Source organism: Cyprinodon variegatus, unplaced genomic scaffold, assembly GCF_000732505.1.
Source record: "Cyprinodon variegatus isolate N-32 unplaced genomic scaffold, C_variegatus-1.0 Scaffold30, whole genome shotgun sequence".
NCBI classification, from domain to species: Eukaryota; Metazoa; Chordata; class Actinopteri; order Cyprinodontiformes; family Cyprinodontidae; genus Cyprinodon; species Cyprinodon variegatus.
Genome location: NW_015150483.1, coordinates 1,555,888 through 1,570,613, shown reverse-complemented (window position 1 = coordinate 1,570,613; position 14,726 = coordinate 1,555,888).

Genomic DNA, 14,726 nt, shown 5'->3' with positions numbered 1-14,726 from the left:
ATTTTTAAAATGTTTATGATATTAATGATCAAGCCACAGTGAGTCAATTTATGTCATAATCAATTGAAGATGATAAAAATGAGAAATTATTTAACCTGTAGTGAAACTATTTAACCTTTTATAGTGCAATGCCCAGCCACCTGTCAGGGCTATGCATAGCACTTTAAAAGGTTTCAACACATTCCTCACTGTTACAGCTGATAAGTGATAAAATTACGCTCTTGAGTGATCTTCCTCCTTGCAGTAAGAGGTTAGTAATTATGGGCCAGAGCAATACCCAGCGCTCATAACATGAGATAATGTAAAATACTTTTAGGTGAGGGGAAAAGACGTCAAAACAGCATGTGGGGATAAGATACTGCAGAGATAGGTGCCGCGTGTCTGCTATGCTAACAGACAACAGGTCATCCTGTCAGATAAGGTTTATTTTCATGGTGGTAACAAGGGAAGGCCAAGTGCAATAAGTGACCAGATTCTCCAAGCGTTCAGCACTGCTTCTCAAAGTGTTTGGCTTCATAACATCAACAATTTTCCACTTGCCTCCAAGTATCCATATCCCAACATCACCCCATCCTGTTTCCATATTTCTCCCACTAAACTTAGTTTTTCCTCCTGAAAAGTTGGAAAGGAAGTCAGCCAAATATGATGCATCTGTAGAGACTGCCGGTATGATAATGATAATCATTACCAACATGACGATGAGAGATGCAAGGCTGTGTGTAATCCGATGATGTCAGCAGAATACAATGAAAAGCCGGGGTGGGGAGAGACAGATGTGCGCGCCCTGACCTGCAAAGCAAAGGGGCTGGGGCCAGGGCTATGGGCGGGCCCGGGGCACAGACTGGGGCCAGTGGCCATGAGGATCAAGGAGGAATCCAAAGGCCGAAGAGGAGGTTATCAGAGGGCGTTATCTGTGCCAACCATTTAAATGCTTCTTTAGACATTTCTGCAATCAGTCTGGAGCCAAGTTAGCTATTGACAAAGAAAAGGGGTTAGATGGAAGTTCTTCAGAAATTTCCTGAAGTTAAATGTGTTCTTATTTTATTTAAGAGGGACTAAAAGTGGAACTTTCATGTTGGTTTGTAGGTTTTTGACCCACATGCAGAATCACACAGAGATCCAATGAATTTTAACATTTTATTAATGAAAAGCAAACAAGAATCTTGTAGCAGGGTCTGCAGAAAGTCTGCTGTAACTTTCTGGTTGGACTGAGGGGAGAAGGCAGACCGATCAGGAACAAATAGTTAATGACAACTGACGCCTGATTGATTTGGCTTTCTTGAGAGATGAAGAAGAGGTTGCTTGAATCTGTAGGTATTTGATTCAGCGGGCTTTGCTATTTTTACCCCAAAGTTCCAGGTGAGTGTGAGGGAGATCTAAGAACAGTGGTACTTGCAAAAGACGTCATGTTGGAGAGAAGTCAGGCAGGTGATGAAGACTGAGAACTGAGAAAGATTAGACAGGACAGGCTTGATCAGAGAGACTTAAGAAACAGCATGAATCTTTAAATTACTAACAAAAGGCAGCTTAAGGTGAACTGCAGAGTGACTGAGCACTGGTTGGATTTCAAATGGACCAATAAATTTGGGAGAGAGAGTTTGTGATTAGCAGCCTATAAAGGAATGTCTTAAGTTGATATCCAAACCTTTTGTCCAGGTGAATACTGGGGAGCAGGAATTCTTCTCCTATCACCCAGATGTCATTTTGTTTCCACTGAAGACTTCCTCAGAAAGGACTGCACTCACCCCTAAATCAGAGGTATCAACTTCAAGAACAAACTGTTTCTCTAGATCTGGCTGAATAAAATCAGAACATTGGCAAACCTTTTCTTAATCTCAGAAAAAAACCTTCAGCTTTAGGTTACCAAATGAAAGGTCTTTTGGAAGAGGTAAGGGCTAGAGAGTGGTTGAGCAGTTTGTAGCTGCTTGTGATTTGAGGGTGTAGGCCATAAAAAAAATGGCTTGAACCTTCTCTGGATCTGTCTTCACCTGCCTGCTCTGGAGAATCTGTCCCAAAAAAAGATGAATGATGTGGCATGAAACTCACACTTCTCGGCTTTCACAAGGAGCTGGTTCTCTAGAAGACATTGAAGAATTTGACTTACATGGATCTTATGTTCGGATAAGGTCCTTGAGAAATTCAGAAGTCATCAAGGTAAATTAATACAAATTGATTTAAAAAAATCTCTAAGGGCGTCATTCACAAGGGACTGGAAAACTGCAGGTGCATTCATGAGATAGACATGACCAGATATTCAAAATGACCTAGGAGGGTCTTGAATGTAGTCTTCTATTCATCTTCTTGTCAGATTATGACCAGGTGGTAGGCATTTCGGAGAACAAACATGGTGAAGAAATGTGAGCCATGACTCGGTTAAAAAAACAGCTGAGATATTTATTTTTCACAGTAATCTAGTTAAGGCCATCCTTTTTCCTCACAAAGAAAAACCCTGCTCCAACAGGTGAGGTAGAGGTATAGATAATTCCAACAGCTAGCGACTTACTTTTGTACTTCTTCATGCTCCTTTCTCAGGCTTTCACAGGTTCTACAGCCTATTGGAGGGGAGATGAGCTCCAGGAAGTAGCTCAATAGCACAGTCATGTGGGCGGTGAGGTGGGGGAGAGAGCCCAAGACTTGTTGAAAACCAGATGAAGTTCATACTCAGACAGAACTAGGGAGAGGTCTACTGCAGTTTCCTGTTCTTGAGAATTTAAGACTGGAGACATGGCCGACTGCAGACAGTTTGACAGACAGTGGTTACCCCATGACTGAACTCTATTGTCTTTCCAATTCAGGTGAGGATTTTAAGGGTGAAACAAGAGTACCCTTAAAAAAAATGGGAGATTGGGGTGAAAAGAACGGGAAAAAAAAGAATTCTTTGATATAATTGCTTGAAACCAGAAGTTTTACTGGTTCTGTTCGGTACGTGATTACATGCAGAGGACTTCCATCTTAAGACATGAAGGGGTTCAGGTAGGTGTACAACAGGAAGAAATAATTGTTCAGGTAAATTGCTGTTTATAAGGCTTTGTTCACCACAGGAATCCATTATACTAAAAGAGAGAAATGGTTGATTTAGTAGTAGAGAGCAGGGTAATTTCCCTACCACTGGGCCCTTCATTTTAGCTGCTTTGGGAAGGAAGAAATGAAGTGACCACCCTACAGGCAGATCCCAGTTTTCATCTTACATTGTTTTTCCTCAGGTGACAACCGGGTACCACCAAACTGCATCGGTTCAGGGAAAAGGAGGCTAGTCAGGGGTAAGTGGAAGATGAATCCAGCATAAAATAGGGCAATACAAGATAGTTGAGAATGGGCTGAAGGTTTGTCTTCCAGCAGGACAGGTACTCTATCTACACACCATGGATTATAACTAAAGGATTTACATAAAATAAAATTTCTGTATAACAATTGCCCAATAAAAGGCCTGACCTAAATCCAGTTAGGAAACTGTGGAAGGATTTGGACATTGCCGTCACTCTGATCCCTCCCTCTGATTTAGGTAAGCAGTTTTGGAAAAACAAGGTGGCATTCCATTCTCTAGATGTCTAAAACTGTCTAAAGAAGGTACTAAAATGATTTGTACATCTAATTAGAGCAGAAAGGGGTTTTACCATTTGTCCCTGCATAGAGGAATCCTTTTGTACCACCTGGACACGTCTTCGCAGAGACATACAGCTGATCATACATTACTAACCCAATCATGAGATCAAAGAGTCTCCTAATTATAATTATTGGATGAAAGCTGTTCATTTACAGAAAAAGCATGTAACACACACTGCTGAAAACCTTTCTACTGTAAAGCAATACATAACACATGTTAAATGGAGCCTTGGTGGAAGTTCAACTGAAGAAAGTCATTGCTCTCCTTCATCCACCTGCGACACAGCCAATCAGCTTTAAACCACACTTCCACGAAAGCCAATCGGGATCCAAAGTTCATCTTAAAAGGCCTCCGATACGCACCTGTCTGCTCCTGTGCGCGGGTGGCGGATGCGCTGTGTGACTTCATTCAGATCACACCGTTTCAACCCACCGCCAGCCCCTCCTCCACCATCGTAGCTAAAGCTTCATCAGTGTCATTGTTGCACCCTAAGCATATTTTATTTTGATATATAAAATTTGTCCACTATATTATTGATTTGTTCAATGTGACTGTTATTGTTTTGGTTAATTTTGTTCTTTAGAACATCGCATCTAGTTGCTATTGTTTAGGCACATGTGATCTAGGCACTACGTCACTGTTAGTGGCGGGAGTTGCAAGGAAGAAAAAGAAGAAGGCTAGAGTGTGATGGTTTTATCTGTATGTCCATGCCTGGCAGCTCCAGAGAAAACAATCGGAAAAGAAAGGAAAAAACGTGCAGCGTGGGGCAAATAAAGTTGACAAAAGCAAAGACGGAGTCCTTTCTGTTCGGGAGTGCAACATACAATTGGTGTTCCGCTGAGTAACACCAATGCTATGATGTTGCACTCCCTTTCTGTTTCAGGAGTACAACATCATTCCTTCCAGACTCTTACTACGCTCCATGTAGAGGTTTCTTCCCAACGGGGAGTTTTTCCTCTCCGCTGTCGCTCCATGCTTGTCATCATGGACAGGTTCTCTCAACCTGTGTTATCCAACTGGACTTCCATCTTCCAGGTCCCTGAGTGAAGCTCTAGGATCAGCCCACGCAGTCCACTGGATCTCCCCATAAAGCTCATCCTACCATCTCGCTATCCAGCAGTCTACAGACTGATCAAGTTCATCTATCTCCACTCCACCACCAGTTTCAGGCCTGGGGGGGAAACAGCCCTATTCTTTGCTCCTGTTCATGCATATCTATCAAATTAAATGCTATGTTTCCTGCCGAGGTCTCAGCGCCAAAGACAAAGTAATTGTATCAATAAATTTTTTTATAATTGTCTTTTCTCTTCGTGTGAGTTTTTCAGTTTGAATATGATTTATGTAGGAGCTTTTTACCTACCACCCCTTCAGCAAACGAATGTCATTAAGGACTTGTATGCTTTTAGTGGAACACCTGAAAACACAATCCAAACTATGGGGTGCATTTGTAAAGCTAGTATAGAGATTCCCAGGCTTTTACTTTGGTAGTTCACTTCCATTTTTCAGCAAGTTACTTTGCATATTCACTAAATATTTAGATAGCACCAAGGTGGCTAAATATTTAGTTTGTGAAATAAATATTTTATTTGGAGCTAAATATTTATTTAAAAAACTAAATATTTATTCAACAAAGTAAGGTTTTTCATAAATCAATGAATGAGAAAAAAAATTACATAGAAAGAAATAAAGCCCTTATTTTTCTTTTAAAACACGCTAAATAACCATAAATATCGCTCCTAATTTTTGACTGCTTAACTTTACAAACGGCACCCCATACAAAACTGTTTCACAGTCTTTTATTTCCCATACATATTAAAACAAAGGGATGATATTATCATTAGACATAGATATAATGTTTTCCTTTGATTTTTTAAAAATCTTCATAACAATTTTTTTGATTGTACACCAACCTTATTTTTTTTACAACTTCTGAGTTTAATTTTGGGCTTTATCTTTTAACCCAAATGCGAAAATCAGAGATGGTGATCAGATCTCCTGTGAAGTTTTTAGATGATAGTGTAAAACTAATATAATATCAGGGACAAAAATTGGTCATAATAAATAAATATAAAAGCTGTGAGAAAGAAGTAAGGTTTAAAAGGTGTTGAGCCACAAACTTTTTTTTTCTGAGGTGAGAGACACTTAGACTTTGCATAATTATATGCTCTTGCCTTGATTATCCATCCCTCTGACCCACTTCTGGGAATACTGGGTTATCTGGTGCCCTCTACTGTAGAAATGTGGAATTAGTGCAGGGGGCCAAATGTTTAATTTAGGACTTGAAAAATGGGGTTTGTTTTACATTTTCATAAAAAGTTGTTACATTAGCTTGTCTTAATATGAGTTGTATATATTGTGGGGATTACATTGTTGTTTTGGAGCATAGAGCTCCTATGCAAGCAGACTGACTGTGGGGATCCAGAGATCCTATTGCAACAAGAAAAAGAAAAATAGATCATAATAGCAAGTGATTTCTCTTGAGGAAAATTATTTGGGAATGATGGGATGATAAATAATATAAACTAAACATGTGAACTAAGAGTGCAGGCCTTCTTTGGGGAGTTGGAATCAGAGGTCTTTCTACGTTTGCAGCTTTAGGTTTTGAACAAAGGAGAGAACTAACAGAGCAGGGGAACAAAAGAAGTGTTGGGAAGATAAGTTATCGGAAATAAACTAAGTGTGTATTAGAGTGTGGTTCTGCTTAACTGATGACATATGCAACAGGGAGAAACATTTAGGAAATGTTTTTCATTTGAAGAAAGAAGCTATGTAAGCATGTGTGCAGATTGTTGGTTTTGGATCCAAAAAGTGGATCCAAAGTCAACCCCCTTTGGACTGGTCTAAATGGGGTCCTAAGGAACTCAGCCCAGCTCAGACAGGCCTACAGCTGCTATCACTGCTGCTGCTGCTGTAAAGAACTGGTTTCCTGGCTACATTCCTCACCCTCTGACCTTGTTGTTCTATTGCTAGACAGACAAGGGTAAATCTTAGACCCAGGAATTTTTTGTTAGCTTTAGGTTATACACTGCTCCATTGTTGACAATCTCTGCCAAGAAAAAAACTGTAAGCCAACTTGATTTACACTGATAGTCTTGTATTAATTATTCTTACTGCTCTAGAATCACATTACATGTCATCTAATGTTGCTCCCATTTTACACAATCTACTTGACATTTACAAGCTATGACAGTTTACATCATTTTTTGCTTTTAAACTACATGCTCGGGTCTATTAGTATGCAACCAACTCAAAAGATATCTCTTGGAAGCTCATTAAGAGATGTGTTCTAATTTGAAGAAGAAGAAAAAAAAAACCTTACTATGAGTAAAAGACATGCAGCCTCTTTGAATCATCAGTCAAATACTTTGTTTTTTTTATCGTTGTTCAGGATTTTTTTAAATATTTTTATGAAGAAAAAAAAAGGAAGGTGAAAAAAGCTTTGATTAGTTAATAGTATGTCATGAAAATGAAATGTTGCATCCGAGTCGATCATTGCCCCTGACTGCAGGGAAGTGTTAGGCAACCAACCAGAGGGTCAGTGTCATGGCACTTTTTTAATATGTCCCTGCTACACATACCTTGAGTATCAAATAATTTGATGAGTAATCATCAATTATGTGAATTGGCTCTATATAAATAAACTTAATTGAATTGAATCTTCAAGTTGTAGGATACCGGCTCAAAGACTGGAGTTGCGAATCCCTGCTCTAGGGATTTTAGAAGCCCTTTCTGCATCAAAAATACTCAAATTAAATATATCCAGTATATCTCCACTGTTATTTAATTAAATTCAATCCAGTTTATTTACATAGCTCAATTGAAAACTCGTGTTATCTCAAGGCCGTGACGGTATAGTCAGATTGGTTAAAATTTTTTTGTTCAGGAAAACCAGTTGATTGCAGTTGAGTCATTGATTAGCAGGGCATGATCCTCCCGGATGAGCTTGAAGCGACGCTATTTGCTTACATTTTTTTTTTTTTTTAGCAGTCCCTCACATCAAGCATGCATGTAGCAACAGTGGAGAGGAAAGCCTACCCTAAACTAACCCTTTTAACAAGAAGTAACCTCTAGCAGTACCAGTCTCAGTGTGAGCGGCTATCTGTTGAGGCTGTATGAAGTTCAAGGAGACAGAAACAGACATACAAAAAGAAGCAGAGAAACAAAGATTAACTGTGAACCAACTCCACAAGTCACCTCGTCCAGGAAAGACATAGCCAGACAGACGAGTTCTGAGACAATTCTCATGTTAGTGGATGGAAAAGAGCACAACATAAATTTAGAGGTTGAACCAATAAATATTGCAGAATGAGGAAAAGTTGTCCATATGCCCTTCAGCAACCTAAACTTAGGGTAGCAGCATAAATATAGAAAATTAATTCATATAGCCTAACTGTTTTGGATGAGGTATGAGAATAGTCGAGCCAAGGAGAGATCTCTGTCCAGGCTGAATTCTCCCCTATTAGATCAGGCTTAACCTTCATGATAACCTATGGTTTTGATTTAGTTATTTAGTTCTTGCTTTACTTAGTTATTCTTCAGGTTGCCTTAATTATTCTTTTTGCTTCTTCAATGTATTTTCTGATTCATTTTTCTCGTGTGTTTAGTTTGTCAGTCATTCTTTCTGTAATTTTGACAAAGGTTATGTTGGTGTCATTTTTGCCTGTTAATTTCGGCATAAACTCATTTCTTCTTTTAACTAGATTAATAAGTAGATTTTGCTCCTGTGTGTTTTCCTCATTACCTCTTGTTCTACTCTACATGAACTCTTATTTTAGTCTTAACTGGATCATCCATCATATTTTCCTGTCTTTATGCCCAAATTTTGTTATATTTACTATCTTTCAATAAAATATAATCTTCCCATCATGTGGTTTTGTAGCATCTATCTGTGCTTTAGTCTTTAACTGCAACAATATTACAAGAGTTTTGTGTTGTTTGAAGGTCAAGTTTAAACATTTGTCTCAGCTGGGCCCACCGATTGGCTCATTTCACTTAAAAGGTCCAGGTTCGACATATCCACTTTTCATGCTAAAGTTGAAACTTTGAAAGATTGGAATGCAATCGCAACTGATTTAAACTGCAGTGTGCCTTTGATCAACTGTTTAAACATTGTTTCATGGCAAAAGAAAATGTCTAGGTAATTAATTTAAATAAAAATTGTTTATTTTTTGTGTTAAGACATTTCTGTGCTTATTGAATATATGTTTAAATCTCCATCCCATAGAAAGACCCAATGACTATTGACAGTAGAGACCATGGTGAATTGCACTCTAACCAGGGTTACAGGGTGCATTAAGGAGAAACAAGCCCGCAGCATTATATTTAGATCCTTTACCAGAAATATTTATCAGGAGTTTTGACAATATCTATCCTTTGAATCACACTGGAACTATCAAGAATGTGTGCTTGTAAGCTGCAATCTATTGTTATCTGTCAAAAAAAAAAAAAAATGGTTCCAGTACAATGTTTTCATGTTTTTTTGTTGTTCATGACAAAACCAAGTCTTTTCTTTTTTCAGTCTTCCTTAAGGATCAGTGTAGAAAAAAGTTATTTATAGGCATTGACTAATGGTTATTAAAGTGACTTGTTGAAATGAGGATGCCACACTGCATCAATTTTATCATCATTTTATCATCATTTTCACTATGCATAATTGTAGAATAAATATGGGTTCCTGTCCAGCCTTTTGGCATTCGGCTCAAAGAAATTAAGGTGTATCTCTTTTTGTTTTGTTTTTTCTGAAAACTACAAAGTCATGCATTAATAATTAGTCATTTTTAGTTAAACTGCAGACTTTAAAGATTTTTTTTTTTATTGGGGTACATCAACAAGTGTGCCACATGTGATCATGATTTTTTAAAACAAAAATAAATAAATAAATGAATAGAAGGATTTTTTTTTTTGCATTATGGTACCACAATTATTATATCCTATATCATTTTTATGTGTACCTGCTAGTGTCTCTTAGATTTGCTAAATAATTATTTAGGTGTACAGTGTGAAACAATATGTGAAACAGCATTTTAGCACCAACAGAATGTTAATGGATATTGTGCAATAGACCGTTTTAATTAACGCCTACATGTGTCTCTGTGTGAGAACTTGAGAAAGGGCTTATTCAGCAAGTATGAGAACAAGAAAAGTATTTGTGAAAAAGGAAGACATTTCCAGGCTACCTCAGCATTGCAAGCAGGAAAAACACACCCAGGTGAGTAGAAATGTGTGACGCTTTCTTGTTGGAGACAACCATGATAAAACAATCACACCCCTGATTGGCGACAATGAGTTATCTGTGTGTTGTGACGCTGGAATTGTTGCAAGGACTTGATGCACTTTCAGGATTAGTCACATGTATTTCAAGAATTTCCCAATCAGAGATCATTTCACAGACAGAGAAAAAAAAACATTTTTTTTTTTTTTTTTTTTATCTTTTAGCTGTTACTTCCTCAACAGTCACCTGGTTTGGTTTGTTTCCTGCTAAACTTCATTCATCTCACCAGATGAAAAAAATGATGGCACAGAGAGTACAGCATTCCCAGACCTGCCTGAATATTGCAAATGATAAAGTATCACCTGATGATTCTAGGTGAACTTAGCTTTGTAGGCCTATACTGTAATTCTCATTTACTTCCTTGAAACCAGATTAGCAACATAAACCATACAGATTCACTAGGCCTAGAGTTTTGTTTTTCTTCACTTCCTTATAGCTTTGCTTTCTAGAACTCCTGTGCAAAAGCTAATTCAGAGATGAGTTTCTCGGCCTGAGCAGAGGAGATCAGGACTTTATTATCATGAGCTTCAAATATCTCCTTAGATTTCTCTCATGCCAGCAGGGTTTCTCGTTTCCTGCCCTCAAGGTCCAATGTCCAGCACCTTTTACATGTCTCTGCTCCCACAACACTGAATCCAACTGGTGAATTACCTCCTCAGTATGCAGTTACGTTCTCTGGAGTCCTGATAATGACCTAATTATTCAACTTAGATTTGTAAATCTGAGACGCATTTAAAAAGTGCAGGAAAATGGACTTCAATGCCCAGATTTGAGGAAACCTGCCTTAAAGGAATTGATATTGTTTTAGAAAGGCTTCTAATTAATGAGATTATGACCTGTAAAACTGGTACACAGGAAAAAAAAAAAGGATTTAGTCAGCAACTGATTTATCAAGTAGTCCTACTTAGAAAGATGATTTTTATCAAAGGTACTCTTCAACTGTGAGATACTAAATGGGAAAACAAAAATCCAGAAAATCACATTGTAGTATTTTTTTAGAAGTTCATCTATCTGTAAATTAAGTAATAAGTAATTAAGTATGAGTATTTGGTCACTCACAGGAAGCAAGATGTGTGGGCCTCAAACACCTGTAACTGTCAAACTAAGGACGAAAGGACCCAGTTTTCGAGGCGGTGAGACAGTTAGATTTAACAAAATGTTTAAGATGGGTCTACAGGGAGCAGTGTCGGCCTCTAAAGCAGGAACCTTTGCAGGAGGAGACAGCAGATTAGGGATTGCATTTATCTTGCGGAGTATGACAATGAACATGTGAGTCACTAACCTGGTCTTAAAGTTCAATCTGTGCCCAAAGGATGAGGTTGGTTCCAGTCAGTCAGCTGCCAACCAGACAGGCAGGCTCAGAGGTCCAGAGGCAGAGCGGGTCAGGATCAGGCAATCAGAAACACTCAGGTGTGCTAGAGAACTCTCACCAAAAGGCTTGAATAATCTAGCACTGATGACTGATCTAAAGGCTGGTTAAATAGAGGCTGAAGTAAGTGGATAAGATAAACAGTAATGAGAAATGGGCGAGCTAGGCAGGTGAATTAAAAATAAGTGACCAAGCAAGTCATCTGCGCCAAGGTCATGACAGTAACTTCTTTAGGAAAAAATTATGTCATCCAATTGTTCCCCTTTATTAACAACCTGTCCGAAAACTCCAACCTAAACCATGGCCAAGAGAAAAGAGCCAAAACCTCCTTCTATCATGTGAGCATTGCTGATGGAACATGGGTCTTCCAGCGCTCCACCGCTCAGGGAATGAAGGTGCTGTTAAAAAAGCATTTCAAGGCCATGGAGAGGCCTTAATCAGTCTGCAGACCTCAACCCCATAGAAAATATGCAAAGAGAGTTGAAGGTTTTGATTTCCCAGTGATAACAAAAAAAGGGTGCTCTTTTGGAAATCTTACCACCCACTCTATTTGGTATTATTGACCAAATACTTATTTCCCACAATCATTTACAAGTAAATTCTCAAAAGATCCTACGATATAATTTCCTGATGTTTTTCCTTTCACTCTTTTCATCTCATTACATAGTTGAAGTGTAGCTTTGATTAAGATGACAGAACTTTCTCATCTTTCTAAGTAGGACAACTTGCACATGGCTGAGTAAACACTTTCCCCCCACTGTACTGTAATATTGGAAGTTTAACATTTTTGCACACCCTGATATTCATCACAGGAAGAAAAACAATCCTGCTATTATTTCAATGTGGCAAAAAGAGGAAGTTTGTGTAAATAGTCTCCTGTCGTCTTCTTCCTGATGCCTTTCTTTTGTGACTATTGCTGGAGTATGGCTGGTATGAAAAGCTAACCCACATAAGCATAACACTGAATCCTATCAGCTTTCGCTGAATATCTACTCCTAGATAAATGTAGCTACATTTATTACAACCAAAGCCCACATTTCTTTTTTTTTTTTGTTCTTCTGTTGAATATGCAGTACATTAACCAAATTGTTGTGAATTCCTTATTATTAATCATACTTGTAATATGATAACAAAGAAATAATTTGTCAAGCTAGCTGTTGTTACCTATGGATCCAAAAAAGTAAAAAAAAAAAACCCAAATCACTTGACTTTGTTTTCCAATTTGAAGAGGTTTTGCTTTCCATCCAATAAGTTTTTTTAATTAATTTTGAATTGAAAAATCTTCCTGGGTGAAAGCTGAAATTTGAAAAAATTTAAAAAGCTTCCAATTCAAAAACATTTTGAATTGAAAAGTTTGCTGTTTTATTTTTGCTTTTGGAACAGCTATGACCGGGATGACTAAGAATCTCCACCAGCATACTTAAGGATCGATTTTGTTGACTTTGGAAGAACAGGAGTTTTTGTCTTTTAAAAAAATCACATCACAAATTCTAAGAATTGGGTTAAAGTTTAAGTCTGAAAGTTAATTAACATTCAAAACAATTCCATTATTTTTTAACTGATTAAGAGTCTTAGCAATACATACTTTTAAATATGTTCTTCATACTTGCTTAGAGCTTTAGGTTGAAATGTTTTAAAAATTTGCTTTGAATCAATTTCAAAGTTTGACCTTCTTTTTGATCAGAAATGAATTCTGATAAAAACCACATGAAATTGTAACACTTCGGTTAATGTAAAAAAACCTATTTTTTTATTACCTAAGATTGTGTATGCCATTTTTGTTAAAGGCAGCATTAGCACTAAAAAAAGAAGCAGTTTTTGGTATTTTCTGAATCTTGTTAGAAGTCAGAGAGTGTCCCTCCTTGGTTGTTCACAGAAAATATGAACCAATTTTGGGGGGTTTCTGAAACCTATTCATTGAATTGCATCAATTTTTGTCTAATAAAAATACTTGGCAGCAGTAAAGCGACAATCAATAACTACTGGTACTATCAAATTGCAGCGTAATATTTTTTCGCAGCTGCATGATTGGAATCATCTTCCTTATAATGTTTATTTTGAACTATAGGAAAAGTCCACGCACCATCATGCATGACAACAGATGGTTTTGGTGATTAAGAGGTTTTCCTGCTTTTTGCAAAAACAAACATTACTGTGGCCAAAACGAAAATGTGTTTGCTTAGCGAACAATACTAATCACTCATGGATTAAACCTCGATAATATGAGCTATATCATATCATCAAATCACACTGAATCAAACTGAATAACATTGTAATGTAAACTCTTTAAGATGTTCGTTTAAATCATTATTTAACTGTTATGCACTATTATGTTCACATTCTGGTGTTATTCATTTATTCAAAAAAACAAGCAAATACTAAATAATATTGTTTTAAATGTGCACAAGAAGCAAATGACCAAGTCTGAATATTTCACAGTGTAAAGCTTTAAACGCAGTTGTTAGTATGCATGTTAAAATATATTGTCAACTGCTTTCAGTGAGAAATATATGCTGCGTCTCAATTCGCAGGCTGCGTACATCCGAGGAAGCAGCCTACCTAGTATAATGTATGGTTATTAATGATGAATAGATCCAGGGAAACCATGGAAGACAACTAGTTAAAGACATGAGAAAAGGGTTGTCTGTTAATACTAGTAATTTAATTTTATCAAATTTGATATCTGCAACAAAAATGAGGAATATAAAGACTTTTGCAAGGGACTCTAAGTAAATATCTATATTCTTAGAGAACCAGAGGCATAGCCATTTTTATAAGGGTGGCCAGGCAATAACCAGTGTACACTGAGGGGTGGCTGAAAGTGTATAGGCGCCAGAACCTCACGGTCAATCCAAAGATAAGACTAACTATACTTTCCTACAGCCTTTGCTAACAAAAAGACGCATATATTTAAACATCCGTGCTTTCGAGATAAAAGGTATAGTGGATAAAATACTTTCAAGTTTGAGTTCTGCGGCAAACATCTTTTTCATTGTCATTACTTACCCACTTTTATCGATTAATTCTGTATAAAATTGATATTTAAAAGCACTAATATCAACATAAATTGATTATTTAATGTTTTTTTTTTATTGTTATTTATCTATGATTTTACTGAAGACTCCCAGATGAATGCAGAGACACATCGTTTTCTCTTTACCTCATATAACATAAAATCTTGTTCTGAAGAGGTCATTAATTCTGCACTTATCATCTTTAATGTTATTATATTGATGTGTATAATTAACCACTGTGTTTTTTTTGTCAAGAACACATGAAAAAAAATAGTAAGTAATATATGAAAAATTAAAATGAATATTCCACCTGAGAGTATTAGTGCTGCCACCATCTTATTAGAGGGGGGAAATTATGCCAATGATTGGTTAAGGGGGACCATGGCCACCCCTGGCCCCCCATCTAGCTCCGCCCTTGCGCAGAACTGCCAGTTGGCTAAATATGTGCGGAGTGGTTTGGCTTGGTTT